Here is a 21546-nt window from a genome sequence, read left to right as displayed (position 1 = left end):
GAAAAAGCCAGAAGTGTCGCTGTGGCTCAAGTTGTAGAGTGCTTAGCCTTGAGCTGAGGAGTTGAAGAACAGCACCCAGGCCCAGAGTTCAAGCCCCATGATCGACAAAAAAAAAAAAAAAGCCTCCACCTCTGCCCTCTGCCCTACTGCCCCTCAGATCTGAACATCCAGATCCCAAGCCAGCCCAGGGCGAGCAACCAAAGCCCATGAGACTCTTCTCACCAATTAACCAGCAAAAAAGACAAAGCCAGAAATGGAGCTGTGGCTTAAGCAGTAGAGCACCAGCCTTGACTTAAAAAAGCCAAGTAAGCGCCTAGGGCCCTGAGTTCAAGCCCCAGTACTGACACACAGAGGGGAAAGGGGGGGAGGGAGAAGAGGAGAAGGAAGGAGGGAGGAAAGGAAGATTTTGAAAATCTGCACAAAAGTGTATTTTTCTGAGATAAAGACTCAATGTTGTTGTTTGTTTGTTTTCAAATCTGTTAACCAAGTGTAGATGTCTCTCAGAACTCAGGGTGGAAGTGAGGGGTGACCAGGTGTCCGGGCGGAAGTGAGAAGCCCCCTCCCTACACACTTCCCCTGCAGCCTGCTGATCTGGCCCTCCCTACAGAGTCACAGGGACAACAGGACTTGCTCTTTAGAAAGCCATTTGTTGATGTTCTTGTTGTTGTACAGGTCCTGGGGCTTGAACTCAGGGCCTGGATGCTATCCCTGAGCTCTTTCACTCAAGGCTAGCACACCACCACTTGAGCCAGAACGCCATTTCCGGTTTTCTGAGTAGTTTATTGGAGATAAGAGTCTCATGGACTTTCCTTCCCGGACTGGCCTTAAGCCCTGATCCTCAGATCTCAGCCTCCTGAGTATCTGGAATGACAGGCTTGAGCCACTGACAGCTGGCTTAGAAAAGTAATGCAAGGGCTATCATGTCCTAGTGTCTCCAAGGTATGGAGAACTATCTGCTTCAGTATTTTTCCAATATTTGTGTTTGTAACCTGGTGATTCCCAGATGCCATCTCTTCCTAAACAGATGATAGATAAACTGGCCCTCAGCTGTCATCTGAAACCTGGGTGATATTTGCACCAGGCAAGTATTAGGCCTGTAGTGTGTCTGCTGATGTGTTAAAGGCATTCTGGAATCCCTCATTGAGCCCAAAGCTGTTTATTATTTTCCTTGCAATTCATGTTTTAAAAATCCTACTGTTGATTCTTTCTATAGTTTTTTTGGATTCTAATTCATTTAATTCTGATTTAATTTTGATTATTTCTTTCCATCTACTGGATTGGGGTTTATCTTGCTGCTCTTTTTCAAGGAGGTTTAGATGTGTCATTAAATTGTTAGTTTCAGATCTCTCCAATTGGTTGATGTAGGAGCTCAGAGCTATAAACTTGCCTCTGAGTACTACCTTTGCTGTGTCCCAGAGGAGCTGGTAATTTGTGTGTTCATTTTTGTTGAACAGCATGAACATTTGAATTTCCTTTCTAATCTCTTCCATGACCCACTCATGATTCAGCAGTGTGTTGTTCAGCCTCCATGTGATACCGGACTTTCTTTGGTGGCTTTTGGTGTTGAGTTCTAATTTTATTCCCTTGTGGTCAGAGAGAATGCAAGGTATAACTTCAATGTTTCTGAATTTAGACAAGTTTGCTTTGTGGCCTAAAATGTGGTCTATTTTAGAAAACGTTCCATGTGCTGCTGAGAAAAACGTGTATTCTGATGCTGCTGGGTGAAATGTTCGGTAGATGTCTGTTAAGTCTAGTTGATCTATGCAGCTGTTTAAATCTGCGGTTTCTCCGATGAGTTTTTGCCGAGTTGATCTATCTAGTGGGGAGAGTGGTGTGTTAAAATCCCCAACAATTAATGTCTTTGGAGCTATATGGGATTTGAGGGAAAGTAGTGTTTCTTTGATAAATTTGGGTGCTCCATTGTTTGGCGAATAGATATTTAGAATTGTAATATCCTCCTGATAGAGAGATCCCTTAATTAGTATGTAGCGACCTTCTTTATCTCTTCTCACGAATTTTAATTTGAAGTCTATTTTATCTGATATTAGGATTGCAACTCCCGCCTGTTTATGGGGTCCGTTTTCTTGGTAGATTTTGTTCCAGCCTTTAACATTGAAAATGTGTTTGTTTTTACGGGCAATATGTGACTGCTGAAGGCAGCAGAGAGAAGGGTCTTGTTTTTTAATCCAACTAGACAGTCTATGTCGCTTAATTGGAGAGTTCAGTCCGTTAACGTTAAGAGATAGGACTGAGAGGTATTTGGGAGTTCCTGCCATGTCATCTAACTTCTTGGGGGCTGCGATAACTGGGTTCTTCCTATCTTTCTTGGATTGTCAGTTTGGGTGCAGTTTCTTGGCCTTTATTGCGGTCTTGTTGGTTTTCTATGTGTAGGACATCTTTAAGTATCTTTTGTAGGGCTGGTTTGGTGGAGATGTATTGTTTCAATTTTTCTTTGCTATGGAAGGTTTTTATTTGGCCTTCAGTTATGAAGGAGAATTTAGCTGGGTACAGTATTCTTGGTTGATAGTTGTTTGTTTTTAGGGCATGGCATACATCATTCCAGGCTCTTCTTGCTTTGATTGTCTCTGCTGAGAAATCTGAGGTGATTCTAATTGGTTTCCCTTTATAGGTGATTACCCTTTTCTCCTTGACAGCTTTAAGGATCTTTTCCTTGTTCTGAGTTGATCCTGTGTGGATTGTAATGTGACGGTGGGGTGTCCTATTCTGGTCTGGTCTATTTGGGGTTCTAAAGGCTTCTTGTACCTGAACAGGCCTATCTTTTTGCATGTTTGGGAAGTTCTCTGCTAGGATCCTGTTAAACAAATTTCTTAGACCATTAACTTCTGTTTCTAGGTGCTCCTCTACACCCATTATCCTTAGATTAGGCCTTCTGATGGTGTCTTCCAGGTGTTGGATAGATCTATCATATTTCTTGGACTTGTCTAAGAGTTGGTTCTTCGAAAAACTTAACAAAATTGACAGACCCTTAGCAAATCTTATCAGAAAAAGAAGAGAACACATCCAAATTAATAAACTCAGAGATGAGAATGGAAACAACACCACGGAAACAACCAAGGTTCACAACATTATAAGGGAATACTTCTCAAAACTTTATGCTAATAAGTTTGAGAACTTGACAGAAATGGACCTCTTCCTAGCAAACATTGACATGCCAAAACTAAACCAAGATGAGTTAAACTATCTTAACAGGCCCATCACAAGAATTGAAATAGAAAAAGCAATAAGAGACCTCCCAGCTAAGAAAAGTCCAGGACCAGATGGTTTTACAGCAGAATTTTAAAGGCCTTCAAAGCACAGCTCACACCAATTCTCCTCCAACTCTTCAATGAAATTGAAAGAGAAAGCTCACTACCGAACACATTCTATGAAGCCATCATAACCCTCATCCCAAAACCAGGCAGGGACTCATCAAAGAAAGAGAACTACAGACCCATTTCTTTGATGAACATTGATGCAAAACTTCTCAACAAAATTTTGGCCAACCGACGTCAACAATTCATCCAAAAAATCATACAACACGATCAAACAGGATTCATTTCAGGGATGCAAAGGTGATTCAATATATGCAAATCAATTAATATTATTCATCACATCAACAGGAGCAAGAATAAGAACCACATGGTTATCTCAATAGACGCAGAAAAAGCATTCGACAAGATCCAACACCCCTTTATGATGAAGGTTTTGGAAAAATTAGGAATCCATGGAACATTCCTCAATACAATAAAGGCTGTATATGACAAAACTACAGCCAGCATTATACTCAATGGTGAAAAACTAAAGCCGTTTACTGAAGAGGCTGTCTGTCTTCCATTCTATTGTTTTAGCTCCCTTATCGAAGATTAGATGGCTATAGGTCTGTAGGTTCATTTCTGGGTTTTCAATTCTTTTCCATTGGTCCTGAGGTCTGTTCTTATGCCAATACCAAGCTGTTTTGATTACTATGGCTTTATAGTAGAGTTTGAAGTTTGGTATTGATAATCCTCCAGCAGTGTTCTTTCCATTCAGGAGCGTTTTTGCTATTCGGGGTCTTTTATTGTTCCATATGAATTTTTGGATTGCCTCTTCTATTTCCTTGAAGAATGAGGTTGGAATTTTGATAGGTATTGCGTTGAATTTGTAGATAGCCTTGGGAAGTATTGCCATTTTCACGATGTTAATCTTTCCAATCCAGGAGCATGGGAGGTTTTGCCATTTTTTAAGTTCTGTGTTGATTTCCTTTTTCAAGATTTTAAAGTTTTCATCATAGAGGTCCTTCACTTCTTTAGTTAAGTTAATTCCTAGGTATTTTATTTTTTGTGGGGCTATTACAAATGGAGTTGCTTTCCTAATTTCAGCCACACTTTTCTCATTGTTGGCATACAGAAAAGCCATTGATTTTTGGGGGTTAATTTTATAACCTGCTACTTTGCCGAAGTTTTGAATCAGCTTGAGTAATTTGGGAGTGGAGTCTATGGGATTCTTTAAAGACAAGATCATGTCATCTGCAAAGAGGGAGAGTTTTATTTCTTCTTTCCCTATTTGGATCCCCTTTATGTCTGCATCTTGTCTTATTGCTGTAGCTAGGCATTCTAATATTAGATTGAAGAGAAGTGGAGAGAGTGGGCATCCTTGTCTTGTTCCTGAGTTAAGAGGAAATGGCTTTAGTTTTTCACCATTGAGTATAATGCTGGCTGTAGTTTTGTCATATACAGCCTTTATTGTATTGAGGAATGTTCCATGGATTCCTAATTTTTCCAAAACCTTCATCATAAAGGGGTGTTGGATCTTGTCGAATGCTTTTTCTGCATCTATTGAGATAACCATGTGGTTCTTATTCTTGCTCCTGTTGATGTGATGAATAATATTAATTGATTTGCGTATAATGAACCAGCTTTGCATCCCTGAAATGAATCCTGTTTGATTGTGGTTTATGATTTTTTGGATGAATTGTTGAAGTCGATTGGCCAAAATTTTGTTGAGAAGTTTTGCATCAATGTTCATCAAAGAAATGAGTCTATAGTTCTCTTTCTTTGATGAGTCCCTGCCTGGTTTGGGGATGAGGGTTATGATGGCTTCATAGAATGTGTTCGGTAGTGAGCTTTCTCTTTCAATTTCATTGAAGAGTTGGAGGAGTATTGGTGTGAGCTCTGCTTTGAAGGCCTTGTAAAATTCCGCTGTAAAACCATCTGGTCCTGGACTTTTCTTAGCTGGGAGGTCTCTTATTGCTTTTTCTATTTCAATGGTTGATATGGGCCTGTTAAGCTGGTTTAACTCATCTTGGTTTCGTTTTGGCATGTCAATATTTGCTAGGAAAAGGTCCATTTCTGTCAAGTTCTCAAACTTATTAGCATAAAGTTTTGAGAAGTATTCCCTTATGATGTTCTGAATCTTGGTTGTTTCCGTGGTGATGTTTCCGTTCTCATCTCTGAGTTTATTAATTTGGGTGTGTTCTCTTCTTTTTCTGATAAGATTTGCTAAGGGTCTGTCAATTTTGTTAAGTTTTTCGAAGAACCAACTCTTTGTTTTGTTGATTCTTTCTATAGTTTTTTTGGATTCTAATTCATTTAATTCTGATTTAATTTTGATTATTTCTTTCCATCTACTGGATTGGGGTTTATCTTGCTGCTCTTTTTCAAGGAGGTTTAGATGTGTCATTCAATTGTTAGTTTCAGATCTCTCCAATTTGTTGATGTAGGACCTCAGAGCTATAAACTTGCCTCTGAGTACTGCCTTTGCTTACACCAGATTTTCTTGATCATTGTTCATTGAGGATATCTGGGCTGATTCCATACCTTGGTTATGGAGAATAGTGCTGGAATGAACATCATGGTGAATAGTGCTGCAGTGAACATGGCTGTGCTGATGGCTTTACTGTAACCTTGTTTGAGTTCTATTATATAAGTGCCCAAGAGTGGAATTGCTGGACTTTAGGGTAGTTCTTTGATTAGATTTTTTTCTACACCCTCTAAAAATGTACTTCTTTTTTTCAATGTAAAAAATTTAACTTTTATTTCATGTGGATGCATCTTTTTCTTTTTCTTTTTTATTGTGAGAATACCGGACAGAGGAGTTACAATTACATGGGCAAGATAACGAGTACATTTCTTATCAAGCATTGTTGCCTCCTCATTGTTTCCCCTGGAATCTTTATGCTCTTTTCCACAGTGGTTGAACAAGCTTATGTTCCTATAACAGTGCATTAGAGTTTCTTGCTAGTATTTGATATTGTTACTTTTCTTGATAATGGCTATTCTAACTGGGTGAGGAGGAATCTCAATGTTGGTTTGATTTACATTTCCTTTATGACTGGAGATGCTGAACATTTTTTCATGTATCTATTGGCCATTTTTCCTTGTTCTTTTGAGAAGTTTCTATTTAAGTCATTAGCCCATTTATTAATTGGGTTATTGTTTGAAAGTGCATAATTTTATTAGGAATTTTGTTCTAGAACATCAAGAGTTCACTTCTGGGGGAAAAGTCCTCTTTCAGTTTCATTTAATCACCAAATAAATAATTATTTTATTTCATTTTTTGCTGTCATTTTAAGGGGGTATACAAATTGACTGTCACAAAATGGGTGAGCTAACTAGCATGGTGACACATGTCTGTTACACAACACTCAAGAAGCTGAGACAGTGGATACCAAAACTGGGCTATACAGTGAAACTTTCTGAAAAATACGACAAAACAACAGCAACCCTCTGTTCCCCCACCCCTGAGTGAGCTGTCTGTCTAACCTATCTTCCTATCCATACTGCACTACTGGTCCTAGTTAAATCAATAGTAATCAAAACTGAGTGATGAATTCATTTGAAATGTTATCAGATGCTGAAATTAAGACAATACAGGATAATAACTGGCTTTAAAAACTTTGTGACACATTCTTGAGCTCCAGAGGACAGTGAAATCTGAAGGATATGCTTAGGCTTTCTGTGAGGGGAGGGAACCCCTTGTTTACAGACAAAGAAGGAAGGTTATCAGAGAGATCTGCCAGAGCTTCTCATATCTCGTAGAAACACCCATCTCTCTCCTTTGTTTCCTTTAATATCTTCCAATTCTTCCAGTGAGTGCTGACTTGAATGTGACAGAATAGGCAACAAAGTGTAAATCAGTGGTCTTATATTTGTACTCACTGCCATGTGGTTAGGTCCTCTGAAGGATTACACCTGGAGGATTATGTCCTCACAAGTCACAATTCAGAGAAATAAATTTTGTATTATTAGACTTAAAATTTTGCAGTCACAAGTCATACTTTTAAAAGATGAAAATGAATAGTGTCAGAAAACATACCTGAGAAACACATGGAGGAGACCTATGGCCTGTATGTATGGGATGTGTGAACCCATGTCTCCTTTTCTCATGCTCACCCTGTCATTTAGCACCTCTGTGTGTGTGTGTGTGTGTGTGTGTGTGTGTGTGTGTGTGTGTGTATTTGTGTGTGCTAGTCCTGGGGTTTGAACTCAGGGCCTGGGCATTGTGTCTAAGCTTTGGCTAAAAGCTAATACTCTACCACTTGAGCCATAGCTCCACTTCCATCTTTTTGTTGATGCTTAACTGGAGATAAAGAGTTGCACAGACTTTTCTGCCTGTTCTGGTTTCAAACTGAGTTTCTCAAATATGAGCCTCCTTAGTAGCTAGGATTTGAGGTGTAAGCCATTGGAATCTGTCTTCAGCATTACTTCTTGAGTGCCTACTTTGTATCAGCTACTTTTTCACAGAATGAAGATTCAGAAGGTAGAATCTTTGTTCTAGTGGAACTTGCATGATAGTTACAAATTGATAAGGTAAGGTAAAGGGTTCTCAGTGCCGTGAAGAAAAATAGTGTGTGGGTAGATAACAATGGTATAATTGTGATGGCGGAGGTAGCTCTCTTTCTGAGGAGTGATGTTTCATCAAATATATTAAATCTACAGTTGCCAAACTGGTTTCCAAATTGTCTAGACAGTTGCCGTGAACTCCAAGCCTGCTAGACATTCTTTTAAATTTTTGAGGAAAGCAAGTACAATGATATTTAACATGAACAACTTGTTTACAGTCAGATTTTACACATGTATATGTGTGTGTTTGTGTCTGTCTGTGTCTGTGTGTCTTTGTGTGTGTCTGTGTGCTGGTCCTGGGGCTTGAACTCAGGGCCAGGGTGCTGTCCCTAAGCTTTTGTGCTCAAGACTAGTGCTCTACCACTTGAATCACAGCTCCACTTCCAGCTTTTTGGTATTTTAACTGGAGACTTTCCTGAACAGGCTTACTTTGAACCATGTTCCTAAGATCTCAGCCTCTAAGGATTATAAGCTGAGATTACAAGTGTTGAGCCACCAGTGTTGGGGTTGTAATTGAACATTGTTCACTTATGCTACTTGCTTTCCAGTGATGGTTTGTGTTTGCCTAGCTGAGGTTTTTGTTGTTGCTGTGATAAAAAGCAAATGCTGACTTAAAAGCAAGAAGAGGAGAAGGGGACAGTATTGAAGGCAACTCAAGAATTTAAAGAATGTTCAATAGGCATCGCCATCTTGTTAGTATGAGTAATAGGCAGAGAAAACAGTGCCCTTTCCCCCCAAAGATACAGTCATATTCTAATCCCTGGAACTTCCTGAGATGAAAAGTACTAGTGTTACCCTGTGTAGAAAAGTATGTAATTAGTTAAGGTTCTTGAGAGACTGAGGTTATCCTGGACTATCTGCGTGGGCCTCAATGCAATTGCCTGTCCTTTAAGAAAGAGGTACAGTGAGTTGGATCCAGAGATATGTGATATGAGAATTGGAGATCAAAATAACATTGTGTTTAGCAGAGTGATGTCAGTCATGGCACATAAGCCAGAACAGGCATTCAGTGGCTTGCTCCCACAGGCTGAGGAGGGAGCTGTCCTCCAGAGACACCTGGATTTCAGATTTCTGTCCTCTAAGACTGTGAGAGAATACACTATTTTTAATGCCACAAAGTTTGTGGTGATTTGTTTCCATAGGGATAGCCTGAGAAACATAGAAATGTTTCATCAATGTGATGGAATGTGCATTAGATGTCTTGAGAGAAGCATATTCCAGGAGGACAAACATGGTGGATCATAGAGCAGCAGACATCCAATGTGATACAGTACCCAGAATAGAGGATAAAGTTAGAGAGAGAGGGGAGATTAGGTGCAGGTGACCCAGGGACCAGAGTTAGCAGTTTGATTATGTGTAAGTTTATCTTGGCACGGAGGCCCTGTAGAGGTTGTAGAAATTGCAGGTCTTGTACACAAGTAGAACACATTAGTATGTTTTCTAACTGCGAGTGTTTATTAATTGAATACAAAGAAAAAAAAAACAGTGCTGGTGTTTTATCACACTGCCTGGGACTGCAGAGAACAAAGGCGTTAGGTGCTGCATGAGGAGAGGAGTGGCTGGCTGCCTTCAGTGGTGAAGTCAGCCGCATCTGAAGCCCTGGTGCTCTCAGGCCACCATGTCTCAAGGGCAAAGCGTGGGGCCCAGCCGTCTGTGAGGAAAGCCTGCATCGTTCATTTTCTGTGTTTGGAAGTTGCAGGGAACATTCACGAGGAAAACAACAACAAAAACAACAACAACAACAAAGACTTAGAAGGAAGACATAATTATAATTGGATATAGAGTAACATATATTGCTAGGGTCTATAACTATGCAGAGGCAGACCCTCATAGCAGTGAAACAGCAGATGAGGGGATCCAACCAGCACCCTTGGCGCTAAGATGACCTCCCATTCGTGACCTTTGGAAGCCAAAGGTGGAGTATATCTCCCCCTCCCCCGCTTTTTTTTTTTTTTTGCCAGTCCTGGGGCTTTAACTCAGTTCCAGGCCTGGCACTGTCCCTGAGCTTCTTTGTGCTCAAATCTAGCATTCTACCACTTGAGCCGCAGCACCATGCATGGCTTTTTCTGAGTGGTTTTTTTTGGGATAAGAGTCTTATGAAATTTTCTGCCCAGGCTGGCTTCAAACCACCATCCTCAGATCTTATCCTCCTGAGTAGCTAGGATTACAGGCATGAGCCACTGGTGCCTGGCCACATCCCCCCTTTTAAAATTAGCTCTATGACTCTTACTCATGAGTAAATTAATGAAATCAGCATATTTTGTAGAATCAGATTTTACCAAGCCTTAGCTGGTTAGACTTCGAAGCTCAGCTACGGTCATCAATACACCTTTATGAGAAGTTTAAAAGTATTCAATTGAGGCCTTGATTCCTGACGCCAGTGCGTTACTCATTGGCACACAGCTCCAGTGCCCATGCCATCCCCCACAACAATCATTGCTTCTACCTAGAGCAATGGGAAAAGAGTTTCTCCATTTCAAGAGCCAAATTTGACTGTCTTTGAAATTATAGAGATAATCTTCAAAGCCAGGCTGTATTAAGTCACAGAGGGGTTTTTCAAATGTTTCCTTTTGCATATGAAGTATAAATTGCAGCAATCTTCATGTGGAGCCAATAAGAGAAGCCAGCTTTGGGTGGGTAGAGGATAACCTAGAAGGGAAGTTCCCTCTTGCCAGTGTTGTTTACCAGAGTCAAAATGGAAGAGCAATCTTAGTGAGGGGAGATACCAATATTTCTTTTTCTCATACTTAATACTCAAAAATACTATATGGAACATATCAGTCTAGACACTCGAAGATAAATGGCAAACAAAACAATAGAATAAAATGTTTTACATTAAAGATTTAAGGTAAAACCAAAACTCAAAGCCACAATAAATACATTAATTATAAGAAATACTTGAAGAAAATAAATTCCAAGGTTGAATAAAAATGTGTCTCTGCACCACTTAAGCCTGGATACCTGCATTCCTGCTATGCAGTAAGCATACATAGCAGTTATGAGTTTGATTCTTATAAGAAGTCCTGGGCGTGTCAATTACTAATATTTATTTTATAAATGGATCAAAGTTTACAGTCATGTTTAGGCTTCTAAAAGACAAAAAAGAGATTTGTGTGATTATGACACAAACCCTGCACACTAGAACCTACAAAATTTTCCTTAACTGGCTAGTGTTTAGTGCCTCTTTACCACACATTACTCCACTGAGACAAGTATTTAGAGCTGTTTCTATCTTTGGGTAACTTGGGTCTGCGTGAAGAGCTTTGGATTCAGTAGTCTACATATACTGGAGAAAATATTGGTGTAGGTAAGGAATAATTGGATCTCATTTGGTCTACAACCTCTTTTTACTTTGTTTTATATACTATTGTTACTGTTTTTGATTTTGGTACACTGTTTTTGATTTTGTATCGCATTTGGGGAAAGGAAGATGAATAACAAAATGGTGAGATGAAGGATAAGGGGTGAACCAATGCAACAGGGATACTCACAAGATACTACCTTGGAAATGAACTTAATAAATTGGGGGACAGTGAAGTGTGGGGGAAGGGAAATGGGAGAAAACAAGAGGGGGTAACACTCTTTGACAAGAAATGTACTTATTACCTTGTTTATGTAACTGCACCCCCTTTGCACATGACCTTTACAATAAATTAAAATTAAATTACAAAAAATGACATGAAGTTTACAAATACTACAAGTGTAACTGAGTCAATATTCAGTTTTAATACACAAACTGGCAGGAGAAAACCAGGAGTCTGAAAAGAAGAGTAAAAGAAAAAAAATCTCAGGATTAATCCCTAGATAATCCAGGAATTGGGGAAAGAAAAAAAGCAAGAGTGTGAGAAACAATTTGAGTGAGAGAGCTGCCAGGGAGGAGTCCAGAGAGAAGAGAGGGATTGTATCAAATACTGCCGTGTGTTTTGTGACTTGTCTACATCCTTTCATCTCTAAACATCTTATTAATAGTTGGTTGATAACTATTAAATTTTGCATTAAAAGTGATTTCTCTAGGGCCAGGCTTGTGATTATATAACTTTAATCTTAGCTACTTCAGAGGTTACAAATTAGGAGGATTTTAATTTCTTTTTGTCTGGGACAATATTTAGTAAGAATCTCTCTGCACCACTTAAGCCTGGATACCTGCATTCCTGCTATGCAGTAAGCATACATAGCAGTTATGAGTTTGATTCCTATAAGAAGTCCTGGGCATGTCAATTACTAATATTTATTTTACAAATGGATCAAAGCTTACAGTCATGTTTAGGCTTCTAAAAGACAAAAAAGAGATTTGTGTGATTATGACACAAACCCTGCACACTAGAACTTTCAGAATTGTCCTTAACGGGCTAGTGTTTAGTGCCTCTTTACCATATATTACTCCACTGAGACAAGTATTCAGAGCTGTTTCTATCTTTGGGTAACTTGGGTCTGCGTGAAGAGCTTTGGATTCAGTAGTCTACATATGCAGGGTCACCATATCTCAATGATTCTTTAGACATATTTATTTCTTGTCAAGAATCTCTCAATGTTTTTAAGATTTGGCCCCATTCTACCATATTGCAAGGCTCTGTTTTATAATTAACAAACATGATTCTATTTAATTCTGTTATTTTTTTTGTTGGTCCTGGGGCTTGAACTCTGGGGCTGGACACTGTCCCTCAGCTCTTCAACTCAAGGTGAGCACTCTACAACTTGAGGCACAGCACCACTTCCGTTTTTCGGTGGTTTATTAGAGATAAGAGTCTCATGGAATTTTTTGCCTGGGCTGGCTTTGAACAGCAGTCGTCAGATCTCAGCTTCCTGAGTAGCTTGGATTACAGGCATGAGTCCGGCTGTTACATCATTTTCAATTCCACCATTAAGAGATAACCCTGAGAATATTTTCCCTCGGTTGTGACTTTCTTCAATGGTAACTTAATGCATTATATAAAAAAAGGAGACTCACATGTACCTTGCTGAAATTAAAGACCCTTTTTGTGTTTATGTACTCCATGACTACTTGTGTATTTCACTGAACAGAATTCAACTACTGCTCCACATCATACTTTACACAATTTTCTTCTCTTTTTAAAATTGTGCATTTCTTTTCCTAACTTTAGTGGGCTTTCTTCCATGATTATTAATTTAAAAATAATTATAATTTCATTCATTAATCCAAAGTAACGAACAGCTAATAAATTAGATTGCATTTTACTAACAAGAAGCAAATAACTTTAGCTCTCTCAAAAGGTGGGCATGACAGAGATTAGACAATTGTTACTGTCCAGAAAGAATGTCATGATCTAACATTTCTCATACAGACAGCTGGCGTTGTCTAGTTCCTTATGTCAGGAATAATTTAACATTTATATGGCACTTTGCATTTTCAAAATGTTCTTCAAACATTAATAAAACATTTCTCTCCATATTCTTGTCAGAGAGGTCAGTATAACTACCAGAAACTAGAACCACTTAATAACAAATGGTAGAAGAGTTACTGTAATCTCCTTTGTTTTATGATATCCATTTGAAAGCACCATGAAACAGTGCTTGACAATCTGGGCATTTTATTAAATCCATTGTATTATATTCCATGCGTTTCAAATATGGTTGAGTGAGTGTAAGGATACTGTAAATTATAAGTCTTCTTTCAAAAGCAGGCTATTGGAGTTACTGTGAACTCCACTAACAAAGATGTATAAATATGCTCTACTCTATTTTATTATGGCAGAGAAAAGAACATTTTAAAAATCTAATGTTAGTAATATTTTGCCTGGAATTTAATAATGTAACAGAGATTGATACAGGTGAAAATCATATTTGAGAGACATGTAGCTTTTCAAGTCACTTTAAGGAAAGGACAAGTCAGCAATTTATAAATAAGAAATGAAGAATGCCACAAAACCACCAGGTCTTGGAGGACTGTGACTCCAGGAGCACATTATGTTCTAGTGCTAGATATCAAACAGTGCAATATCCATTGTCCACAAAACTAGCTTCTTAAGATGTTTTCATGATGTTATGCTATATATATATATATATATATATATATATATATATACATATATATATATATATATACACACACACACACATACATATATACATATATATGTATATATGTATTAAGACAATATTTTTCATGAGTAAAATATCTTTGAAAACTTAAATTCATATTTAATTTTATCTTTTGATATTTTTATATTTGTAGCTTACATTTTATTGAATAAAGCTGGCACATTAGGTTTTAAAACTTCTTAAGACCAAGAAACCTGAGACTGAATAATCTTGATGAATCTTTAACTTTAAAAGGGAAAGACTCAACAAAGTAGAAGTTTATTGAACCACTGGAAAGTTTTTAAAAAATCACTTGGACTTTCTGTGCATGATACACATGCCAAAAATTTAGCAAAATACCTATGGTTCAGAATACGTTTGGCAAGATCAAGTGTTTACCATGTTCCTGTGTTTAGTGTTCACCCCATTTATACTTCTTTTGGATGTATGTGGGACTTGTGACTTCTTCTAGTAAACAGATAATGACAAAATGTGAGAACCTTAAATTACTCTATCAGTTTGATTTTAGTTAATTAAAATAGGGATTCCTTCGTGCTCGACACACTTACCCAAATGAAATGACTTGAAAGAGGAAAAGGGATGTCCCTGAAGTGAATCACTCCCCTTTGCCATCTTAATGAAGGTTCCAGTGAAACTTTCAGAAACATATGGAATCTTCTGAGATATAAGGATAATCTCTAGCAGAAGGCCATCATTAACTCCATGACTTCAGCCACATATACACAAGGAAATGACTCCTGAATTCCTCAGACAATTCCTCAGAGCTTGAAATCAATATTGAGTATGAAGAGGGACAACTATTCTCTTACCTTTTAAAATTTATGTTATATTATAAATGAGATTACATTTTAATGTCAAAATGAATATGTGAGTATTAGAATAAAAACACACAGGGTTCATAAAATGGCTGGCTTGATTTGAAGTGCTTGATGGTAAGTAACACCTTATGAAAGTATGTGGCAAGGAGGTCTGTGTGGTTGCTGATATTTATTCTTGTCAGAGTTATTATTTCTATTCCAGAAAAATAAGTAAACTAGCCCAGTAAACATATTTTCACATGAAATTGCATTGAAGAAATGTGCAAAGAGAAAAGACAAACAGTATAAAACAAATAGAAGTGACAAGACCACAGCCAACCCCTGTGGTTGTTGACAGTGTGAAACTTCGGTAGAAGAGATTTCACATATAGGAGTGAGATGATTGGCAATAGGGTCAGAGATGATTTCATTAGTTAGAACTGGTGTAAGGAAAGTCTGGTGAGAAGATGTTGGAAGGTGTCAACAATGATTCATTATTACATGAAAAAGTTACACACACACACACACACACACACACACACACACACACTCAAGTTCAAGAAGAACCAGAAAGAAAACTCATCAGTATTTGCTAACTTGAAAATAAACTGTGAAATTTCAGACAGTAGATTTACAAAACATTGAATGGCTTAATATTTGAATCTGTTTCTTTGAGAAAAAGATCCATGAGGTCTGAATCTGGCACATTTCATGTGTCATGTTTTTCCATAAACTAAAATAATAGGAAGTTTCATATTATTAATAAAGAAACATTCCCAATAAAGGTTTCAAACGTTGGTTATAAATTAGGGGATTTTTCTGTTTGCAAATTTGTTTTTTTTTCTTGGTTTAGATCTTATTCTGAAAAACGGATATCATCTCCATACTGTCTTGGAAAGTTACTATATACTTATGTTTGTCTATTCTTAACAAACACCTTAGAAAGAAACTATATAACCTGCTGTGATGTTTTTCAAAACCACATTCATGAATCTATCCAAATTTCAAAAAGTCTCTGAGATAACAGATTTTTTTAAACCCAGGTATACTTCCATGTGTGAAAGTTTGAACACAGAAGAATGTAATGTGTTTTAAAGTGTCTAGGATTTAGAAAGGTAGCTACTTCCAATAAGCATAGTCCCACCTGTCCTTAGATAGTTTCTCTTTGATTTTTGCTAAGTATTCCCAATGTTTTGCAACTCAAGTGAAATTTAAATATGATATTGTTAACTACAAACATACTTAAATAATATAAAATGCCATATAAAGTGTGAATGTACATTTTCATCCAGGCAAAATTAGGTTAAAAACTGACGTGTATGTTTGGACTGGTGATTGCTCTTAAAAACCAATTCAGTCCACTCATTATGAAGAATCCCTGTGGGTGATTAAACCCCAGAATTCACATTTTCTAAATAATTATACTGCCTTTTGTATTGTACCGAACCCTTTAGTACTATTTTGTTTTTGAAATAGATTCCTGGTTTCCTCAATGTTTTTGACTTCATGATACTTCTGTTTGTACTTGCAGAGTATCTGGAATTATAGATGTGCACTATGTTTTTTTTTATTTAATTAAGTTTTTAATTGTGAAAATACTGTACAGAGGGGTTACAGTTACATGAGCAAGGTAATGAGTAGATTTTTTTTTATTGTGAAAATATGTACAGAGGGGTTACAGTTACATGGGCAAGATAATGAGTACATTTCTTATCAAGCATTGTTGCCTCCTCCTTTGTTTCCCCTTCCCATCCCTTCACCATCTCACCGCCCCCCCAACTCCCCACCCCCCCACCCCCGTCAAAGTTGTAAAGTTAGTTTTTCGACTTAACAACTTGTACATCTCATTGTTGCAATGGGCCCACCTGTATCCCTATTTAAACGGTTTGTTTTTGCCCTTCCCCTCCACAAATTATACCAACATCAAATATAATGAAAGCAGAGTTATACCGTGGGGGAGGGATATACAAAGCAACAAAGAAATCATCTTATAAAGATGTTAGAAACAATCACAAGAAAGAAAAAAAATAATTTGAAGTATTCAAATTTTTTTTCTTTCTTGAGTAGATTTATTATCAAGCATTGTAGCCTCCTCCTTTGTTTTTCCCCTACCATCCTTTCACTCCCACCTTCTCAGCTACACTCTCCCATTCCTCCACACCCTTACCCCTGCCTACATTGTAAAGTTCGTTTTTTGACTTAGCGTCTTGTACATCTCATTGTTGAAATGGATCAATCTGTATCCCTAGTTAAAGGATTCGTTTTTTCCCTTCTGCTCCCTATATAACATCATAACAGGGGTTATACCGTGGGAGAGGGATATACAAAGCAACAAAAAAATCACATGGTACCTTATAAATGCATTCGAAACAATAGCAAGGAAGGAAAAAAAAAATGTGTCCCTATCTTGGGATTCATTTCGCGTAACATCATCTTATCTGACCTTTTCTGCTTTTTCCAGACATATACTAGTTATTGCAAATAAGGGAAACCATGGGACGTATGTTTCTTTGGGTTTGGTTTACTTCACTTACTATAATTTTTTCTGAGTCTTTCCATTTCCTAAGAAATGGGGCAGTGTCATTCTTTCTGATGGAGGCATAGAATTCCATTGTGTATATATACGACATTTTCTTGATCCATTCATCTACTAAGGGGCATCTAGGTGGGTTCCATATCTTAGCTCTGGTAAATAATGCTGCAATAAACATACTTGTGCATTAAGCTATCTTGTTTTTTTGTAATCCCTGTTGCATCACCTAGTCTATCTGCCTTTAATTGCCTACATTAGCAATTTGATTCTATAATACTAATTTTGTCTCCTGGAAAAATATGTTGACTAAAGTAAGTCAGTCCCATAAAGACAAAGAATATATATTTTTCTCTAATGTTTCTAATTTCTCTAATTTTTCTCTAAAACTAATTTACACATGTATAAGTAATAATATAAGGTGGTAGATGCAAGTATAAACAAGTATAGTAACTGAAATATATGATAGATTCAAGAGAACTGTCAAATTAGGTAATTCCTTACAAAAATGACCTCACAGTCCAACAAAATGAATTCCAGGAAAATGGTACTTGAATGGTGGGTGAGGGAAAAATAAACAGACTATGCAGACAAATAAAAAGAAGAGGCAGTGTGGGAGAATAAAGTCATATTCATTGTAAATCATATAAGATTAAGAAAATTAAGGGGAGGAGCTGGGTAGGGAGGGAAGGGAAAGAGTGGTGAAAGTGGGGACATTAATAATGATGCATTATATTCATAAACTGATTTGGTGAATTAGAATTCCTTTTATTTAAAAATAATAAAATATAATTAAAAGAAAATAAAGCAAAAACAACAAAATTAAGGAAACTTCATAGAAAATTATCAGTATAAATTTGACATAATAAACACAGAACATTCCACAAAGTAGCCATTGCATATAAATTTTTCTCAGTAGCCAATTGAAATATTTCTTAGTACACGATATTTTAGGACATTAAAAGTCTTAATGAGTACAATAAATTTTTAAAGAAATTATGCTTATTTCATCAAACTTTAATTGAATAAAATAATAATGAATAAAAACAAGGTGCCAGTCACTGGCTCATACCTATAATCCTAGCTGCTCAGGAACTGAGACCTGGGAATCACAATTTGAATCAAGATCTGCAACCTCAGTTTAAGCAGTAGAGAGCCATCTTTGAGCACAAAAATTGAGTGAGAGCACAAGGCCCTGAATTCATGCTCCCCCCAAAAAAAATATGGCAAGAAGGAAGGAAGGAAGGAAGAAAGGAAGGAAGGAAGGAAGAAAGGAGGTGGAGAAAGAAACAAAGAAGGAGAAAGAAAGGAAGAAAGAAAGAAGGAAAGAAAGAAAGAAAGAAAGAAAGAAAGAAAGAAAGAAAGAAAGAAAGAAAGAAAGAAAGAAAGAAAGAAAGAAAGAAAGAAAGAAAGAAAGAAGAAAGAAAGAGAAATGAAGGAAGGAAGGACTACAGAAAATATTTTAAGAACTAGACGATGAAAATTTCATTTTTGAATAAACCATGGAACATTAAACAAATAAAAGATGATACTTTTAGAAATGCCAAGAAATGAATGAACAACAGAACTCAAAAAATCTGAGATATTCAGAAATTCCACTTTTGGGCATTTACCCAAATGTTTACAAACAAGACCACACTAAAGCTACCAGCACAACGATGTTTATTGCAGCATTATTTACCATAGCTAAGATCTGGAACCAACCCAGATGCCCCTCAGTAGATGAATGGATCAAGAAAATGTGGTATATATACACAATGGAATTCTATGCCTCCATCAGAAAGAATGACATTGCCCCATTTGTTAGGAAATGGAAAGACTTGGAAAAAATTATATTAAGCGAAGTAAGCCAGGCCCAAAGAAACATAGACCCCATGGTTTCCCTTATTTGCAATATCTAGTATATGTATGAGTCAAGTGGAAAAGGTCAGATAATGTGATGTTAGGAAAATGAACCCTTAGATGTGTATTTTAATGTTTTTTTCTTTCATGCATGTGTTTCTAACGCATTTATAAGATTATTTCTTTATTGCTTTGTATGTCCCTCCCCCACAGTATAACCCCTGCTTTCACTATATTTGATGTCAGTATAACTTGTGGAGGAGATGGGGAAAAACAAGTCGTTTAAGGATACCGGTGGACCTGTTGCAACAATGAGAAGTACAAGTTGTCATGTTGAAAACGAGCTTTACAATGTTGGTGCGGGGGGGGGGGGGGGGGGGGGGGAGGATTGGGACTGGGGGGAGGGAGGAGGCTGGGAAGGGATGTGAAGGATAAACAAAGGAGGAGGCTGCAATGCTTGGTAAGAAATGTACGCATTATCCTGCCCATGTAATTGTAACCCCTCTGTACAGTATGTTCACAAATAAAATAAAATAAATTTTTAAAAAATCTGAGATATATTTATTACTTGTATAATCTTTAATTTTATTCTATATTCTCTTTATGGACGTTGAATTAAATAAAAATACTACTTCCATTTTCATGCAATAGTATAATATCACACAGCTTTTCATATTAATAAAATAATTCTTATTCTATTATTTTTTATAACTTTCAGTATTCAGCCATATAAATATATCAATATTGATTAAACTGATCATATACAAATGCAAATTTTAATAAGATATTTTAGTTATGCATTTTGTGAGCATTTTGGAAGTGCCAGACAGCTGCAAATATTTAAACTTTCAGTTACATGATTGTCATTGCAGTTAACTGTGCTTAAATAACATGAAAATGGCGATGTGGGACGTATAATTATATTGAATGGCCTTTTCCCAAGTCACTATTGTTTACTGAAATAGTAGCTAACCACAAACTACATAGGATAATGCCAATACAATTGAAGAGTCTTTTGTATGTCCATCCCCCATGGTATAACCCCTGCTTTCATTGCATTTAATGTTGGTATAATTTGTGGAGGGGAAGGGCAAAAACAAACCGTTTAAATAATACATGTGGACCCATTGCAACAATGAGATATACAAGATGTTCTGTCGAAAAATGAACTTTACAACTTTGGGCGGGGTGGGGGCGGGAGATGGGAAGGGATGGGAAGGGTCAACAACGGAGGAGGCAACAATGCTTGATAAGAAATGTACTCATTACCTTGCCCACGTAATTGTAACCCGTCTCTATGGTATTTTCACAATAAAATTTTTTTTTTAAAAAAAGAAGAGTCCTTTCCTTCTCACTAGCACTACTTAGATGTATGTATTACATATATATGTATATATACTATATATACATATATATATATATGTATATATATATATGTTTATGTGATTTGGGGAAGGGAAGGAGAATAAAAAAATGTTGAGACAAAGGACAAAGGGTGTGCTGGACGCCAGTTGCTCATGCCTGTAATCCTAACTATTCTGGAGACTGAGATCTGAGGATTCAGGTTCAAAACCAGCCCAGGTAGGAAAGTTCCTGAGACACTTATCTCCAATAAGCAGCTAGAAAACTCCAAGTGGCACTGTGGCTCAGGTGGTAGAGCGCTCGCCTTGAGTTGAAGAGCTGAGGGACAGCGTCCAGGCCGAGTTCAAGACCCAAATACACACACACACACACACACACACACACACACACACACACACATAAATAAAAGACACAGGGAGAATGGTGAACCGATGCAACAGTGATACTCACCAGACACTAGATTGGAAATGACCTTTACAACTTGGGAGGGAATGGGTGGAGGAAAACTAGGAGAAAACGAGGGAGGATAACAATCTTGAACAAGAAATTTACTAAATACCTTACTTTTTATTTAAGTAACTGTAACCCTCTGTACATCACCTCTACAATAAAATAAATGAATGAATGAATAAATAAATATAAAACAAAAGATGTGTTCCTTATCCAGTACGATGGAAACCTTTATCTTAATTAGTGGATTTGGTTAAATTTATTTCCCCTCTTCTGCTACCTCTTCTTTTCCTTCATTGCACCTTTTCAGGTGATTTAAGTCCCTTTCACAGTCCGGTGTTGGTGGCTCATGCCTGTAATCCTAGATACTCAGGAGGCTGAGGATCGTAGTTCAAAGCCAGGTTGGCCAGGAAAGGCCGTGAGACTGTTATCTGCAATAAACCACAAGGAAAACCAGAAGTGGCGATGTAGCTCAAGTGGTAGAGCACTCGCCTTGGGCTGAAGAGCTGAGGGACAGTGCCCAGATCCAGTGCTCAAGTCCCACAACCGACAAGAGACAGAGAGAGAGAAAAAAAGAACCCTTCCCATTTTAAGGGTGTATCTATGTCTTCAATCACATTTTTGCTTTAATTCATAATAATATTTTGGGCAATTTCATTTTTTATTATATAAATGCAGATTAAAA

The sequence above is a fragment of the Dipodomys spectabilis genome, unplaced genomic scaffold (genome assembly GCF_019054845.1).
Source record: "Dipodomys spectabilis isolate Male_0828 unplaced genomic scaffold, ASM1905484v1 ptg000295l, whole genome shotgun sequence".
In the NCBI taxonomy this organism is placed as follows: domain Eukaryota; kingdom Metazoa; phylum Chordata; class Mammalia; order Rodentia; family Heteromyidae; genus Dipodomys; species Dipodomys spectabilis.
This window is presented reverse-complemented; position numbering follows the sequence as displayed.